This window comes from Melospiza melodia, chromosome Z (assembly GCF_035770615.1).
Source record: "Melospiza melodia melodia isolate bMelMel2 chromosome Z, bMelMel2.pri, whole genome shotgun sequence".
Lineage (NCBI taxonomy): Eukaryota > Metazoa > Chordata > Aves > Passeriformes > Passerellidae > Melospiza > Melospiza melodia.
In genome coordinates this window covers 203,608-208,643 of record NC_086226.1, presented here as the reverse complement: position 1 = coordinate 208,643, position 5,036 = coordinate 203,608, and the positions used below count along the sequence as shown (strand labels likewise).

Here is a 5,036-nt window from a genome sequence, read left to right as displayed (position 1 = left end):
GCCGGGCGCTGCCGCGGTCCCGGTGGGGCGGCCGCCCTCGGGCTGGCGGAGGCGCCGGAGGAGCCCCCGAGCTGCAGCCGTCTCCCTCGGGCTGCTGCCGGTGCTGCGGGCGGAGGCGGCTCCGCCGCGTGTTGGGCGCTGCGAGCAGGGAGCGCTGCGGTATCGCCGGCATGGCGGGGCTGCTGCCTGCGTTAGTGCCCGTGGCTCTTTGTGCCGTGACAGCGGATGGAGCGGCGCTGGGCGGTAAAGCCAGAGATGGCCGGGAGAATGCCCAGCGCAGGGAGCGGGCGGGCTGTGTGCTTCGGATGGCACAGGTGCGAGCTGCAAAGCCACCCCCCCTTCCGCCCCTGCCCTCCCGAGCCCCAGGGAAAATGCTTTCCAGCATTGTCGAGCTTCTGAAAGACAAAACTTGTGATTTGACACTTGCATCCAGAAAAGGTTTCTGTCTAGATTAGCAAATGCCTCAATTGTTCTTGGTTACATCCCATGACCGGTTTCAGGCAGCGACTTTATAATGCTTTTAGGATTTTCTTGTACAATGGTGAGAAAACAGGCAGGTCTGATAGTGGTTTCACTTTTTTTTCTACTTCACGTTCCATAAGATTCTTTTATGCAAGCACTTGTTTTAAAATTCTACTGTAAGCGTTTATGGTTCACTTTTTTTTTCTTTGCAGCACCCGTGACTTTTTTTTCCCTCTAAATCGGGAGTAAATATAGCTGAGTAAAATTACCTTGATTTTCTTCTTTCTTTTTTAACTGAATTGTTTTTATTAAAAATCCTATTTGAATATGTAGAAAAAGTGGGGATGTCTTGTAATATATCGTAGCTTTTCTTGTTTACAGGATACTCAGAAAATATGTCTCCCTTAGAGTCCCACAGAAACGTTCTCAGTGCGATCTCTATCAAGGTATGTATTTACAAGTAAGTGGTCTCTTTAGATATTTGCCTGTGAATGACCTTTTCCTGTAATTCAGAGCTTGCGTTCTGTGGGTTTTATGATAAAGCTGTAAAACATGTCAAAATGGTTTTGCAAGTCTTAATCGTTGAAGGCAGCAAGAAGTGGATTTAGAGCCTGTTCTTGAGCAGACAAAGGGAAAAAGTGTGACTTTGATGCTGAACTTGTCATTTTTCATTTGACTTGTCTTGCATTATTTAAGAGTAGAGAGAACTAGAAAAAGAGAGAAATCGAATTGGTTCTTGAGCACTCCTCAAATGCTCCCCATGATCCAGTGTAGAGCCGAAGGGAAGGGTGATGGAACAGAGCTCTGAGCTTTAGAAGGAAATAAATTTAAAGCTGACCTCCGCACAGAGTCTCACTAACTTCTGTGGTTTTAAAATACAAGATAAGTTTAGGAAGTGTTGGAAGTTAGTGTTTTGGGAAAGAAATGGCAGTTCCACAGAACATTCCATTGAACAGAGGCTCTGGGAACGATTCATGTTGTAAGTGCTGTCACTGCAGTCAGTTGGTGGTTCAGCCTTGAAACGTGCACTTGGCCTTCTGTAAAGCACTGTTTTGTTTGCCTTTCAGTGCTATGAGTCTTGATCAATTGGAGAAGAGCCCAAGAGAAATTTTTCATCCCTTGATATAAAAGGTAGGAAGTGACTTTTTTTGGTTTGGTTCTTTTTCTTTATTATTTTCTGGAAATAAAAGTAATTAAGTATAGGTACTACTGGTTTGTTTCTTCCAGTAGCAGGTGATAACAATAGCAGTAGTACTAGTAAAAATCATAATAGAAATAATAACAATAGTAATGTAATACTACTTAAACTGTCTTTATCCATTGGACTGGCCATTTCAAATCAAAACTTCTAAACACAAGTCAAACCATCATCCTTGTAGAATCTTTCACAGCAGTGGGCTAAAGATCCTGGTTTTGTTGACAGCATTTATTGGTTCTGGAAGAACAAGAGGGAAGTACAAGCCTAACTACTTCTAGCTCACAGACCCGTCCAGTGAAGCCAGCTTTGTGTTTTGGTGGGCTTGTGATGACTTTGAAATCAATTGCTCATTCCAGTAAAAAAAATTCATGTTGTTTTGAACGTGACAGCAGAAATAACTTCAGGCACCAACTGAATAATAAGAGATCACCAGTTTAAGTTAAAAATTCATGCTATACTATCAAAATTTAAAGGTAAATTATTATGTATTAGGTGATGGTATATAGTGTATGTTCTAATGTGTAATGCAAAGATACATACGTACCTGAAAGTCCTTAGAGGAAACAAATTTTTATGTCTGCTGTTTGATTGTTTACCATACGATATTTGGTTTCATTTCCCAGGGATCGGTGAATTTTAACTTTGGAGTCCCCTATGCTAAGGATGCTCAACTTACAGGTGATGAAATGTTCAGTAATGGTGAGTTTTTCACCTTCTCTTTAATTGCTATGCTGATCTGAATAAGAAAAAAAAAACAAAAGCAAGAGAAAAAAAAGGATGGTTTATTATTTTTTACGCTGTTATGTTTGTTTCCTCAGTATTTGCTGCAGCTCTGCTTACCCAAGCTTTGGGTTCCTTCTGTCCCACTGGGAGTTGCCCAATTTGGTTGCATCTGGTGAAATTCACCCTGAGACCTTACAGAACCAGCTCCAACTACGTGAGAGCCATTTGCAGTTCTCTCCAGACGCCTGGAGAATGGGCGACGTTTCTGAGGATCCGGCGAGCGTGCTTCTGTCAAAACTCAGTCTGTGAAATTCCTGGGGAAAACCCTTCTGTGTCCTGAAGGGTTCAAACTCTGGTGAGGATCCAGTTATCAGGTGCTCACCTGGATGGTTCCAGCTCCCAAAGGTAACACTTGTACTCTTGCCCTGTAGTTTACATCTATTGTATTTTTGTTATTTTGCAAGATTTTTTGTCTTTGCAAAATATTGTGCATTTCACTCTTTGGAACCTCTCAGATGGTTCTTTGGTGCAGCACCACCCCGTGGGACACTTGGCTGCTGTCCTGAAGGGGTTGGTGGCTAGAATTGTAAATCCTGGAGAGTTTGTGAGTCTTCTGTCCCCAGGGAGGTGTCGTGCTTTGTTTACTTTTGTTCTGTTGGTTAGGCGCTGCTTCTCGTTGCAAGTATGAATTTCAAACTGCCCTGTTCTTATTTTAACTGTTTTCCTGGTTCTCTCCCTACGGCAGGGAAAGACTCTCGTGTCCTTGTCGTCGGGCTCGGTGCTGTCCAAGAAGATACGGGGACTAAAAAAATCATAAGAAGCAAAATAGGACTGCAGGGAAAAGAAGCTGGAGAGAACAGAAGGTGATATTGTTATCCTTACCCTGTATTAGAGACATCCGCTGTGCTTTGATGCTGGCAGCTGCCAGGGGCTTGTTAGCTCTTTGTAGGCAGGTGTAGGTGTTCACTTGTAGTTTTTTTCTCTGGACAAGTCAATTCAAACTTTGCTAAGCTTATATTTGCAGATTACTCTCTAGCACAGTCCAGCATGACATTTCTGAATGTTGTAAAAATACCATGTTACTTGGAAATTGCTAATGAAGAGAAGCTTTAGGGGAAAATAAGATTTCAGGGTTGGAAGTTGTGAGAAGAATTTTGTGGGGATGTTAGACTGAAGTAAAGCACACTTGAAGCTGGACTGGCACGCTGGCAGGTCCCCTATTAAACAGTAGTGCTGAGATTAGCCTGGGGGTTGCCCATTGTTTCTGTAGAAATCAATGTTTCCTGGTCTTGAGAGGTAAGCTGCTTTGAAAAGCTGGAAGGTGCAGCATGCTGACAATCCCCGTGCTTTGGATTAAAAGTAGATTTCAGAAGGGCCCTAAGCTTTTGTCTTTTCCTAGAAGTCGATGTAATCCTGTCGAGGAGTTTTTAATTCTGTGTTGCCATGTCATCCGTCAGAGCCCTGTTGTACTAATCTTCATACAAGTACAAAACAAAAAATCAGACCCTGTCCCAAGCACTTAGAGGCCAGAACACGATTTCCTCGGGCTGCCATTTGTGTGCCATCGGTACTCCCCACGAATTGAGCCCTGTGGCTCTGACAGAGCCCCTGGATGCTGACGGAATGGGGCTGGTCACAGACCCTGGAGGTGCCTGTCCCCCAGGGAGGGAGAGGCCGAGGCAGTGTGGCCTGCAGGGAGGGTGTCGTCCCCAGAGAGCAGCCGGCGACTCCATGCCTGCCCGGGGCTGCGGGTGCCCCCTCGGGGTGGACGCCTGCCCTCAGGTTTCCCTCTGGGCACCCGGGGAGGGAACCAGGTCCATCCGTGTGGCAGCTGCAGGGCCTGCAGGCTCTGGGCCCTGGAGCCGAGTGAGCCTGAGCTGCTGCACGCTTGCTGTGAGCTTTGGGGTGAGCGTGCATCACCGCAGGCCTGGGATGGATTGAAATGCGCTGAGGAAAGCAGAGGGAGGGAGGGAGGGAGGGAAATGCTCTGTTAACATGTGCCAATTCTTCTGTCAGACTCATCACGGCGGGACAGCGTGAAGACTGAAAGTGTAAGAAGATGTGGAGGGAAAGAGAGAATCTGACAGGAGCATCGGACGCACGAGTGCACGAATTTTGCTTTTTTGCTTGGATGTAAACTCAGGCGTTGAAAGGAATTTGGGAGTGAGAAGGGACATTTCAGAAGGAGAAGAAGCAAAAGAAGTTGTTGTTACAGTCCTGGCAAAATCTTTTGTTCTAGCTAATAAAAGAAGTTAGTTTAAAAAACAAAAAGGAAAAAATGTAGTGGTTTTTTTTTTCCTTCACTATGATATTCATTGGTGGTATATGGTGTGTTGTTTTATTTCTTGGTATTATTAACTCTGTGTAAATTGTTTTTTGAGGGAAGCTGACTTTCTGGATGGGTTGGTTTGTATTTGAGGCAGGATTAATTTCAATAGGATTCTTTCCTAGATTTCTGATGGGTATTACTGGGATTTTGGTTTTGTTTACTGTATGTATGAACCTAGAGCTTTGGTAGGGCCAGCTGGGCTGCTGGAGTTTTGGGTGTGAATTTATTAGATGGCTTTTGTTAAATGCAGTTTTTAATTTTTGAAATGTTTTTCAATGTAGTGGTCTTAAGGTGGTTTTTAAGAATTCATTGTATTGTTTTATG

At 44.4% G+C, this 5,036-nt stretch overlaps 2 long non-coding RNA genes across 3 annotated transcripts; both read left to right on the top strand.

Moving 5' to 3' along the window:
- The first annotated feature begins 778 nt into the window (after positions 1-778).
- Positions 779-2,332, top strand: LOC134432221 (uncharacterized). The gene is made up of 3 exons (XR_010031269.1): positions 779-908; positions 1,530-1,593; positions 2,284-2,332. It is a non-coding gene; the product is annotated as an uncharacterized LOC134432221 (long non-coding RNA).
- Positions 2,332-4,662, top strand: LOC134431717 (uncharacterized). Of its 2 annotated transcripts, XR_010031066.1 has the most exons (4): positions 2,332-2,359; positions 2,479-2,788; positions 3,129-3,246; positions 4,400-4,662. It is a non-coding gene; the product is annotated as an uncharacterized LOC134431717 (long non-coding RNA). The 2 variants fall into 2 exon arrangements; XR_010031065.1 differs by lacking the exon at positions 2,332-2,359 and having other exon boundaries at positions 2,391-2,788.
- Positions 4,663-5,036: the final 374 nt, after the last annotated feature.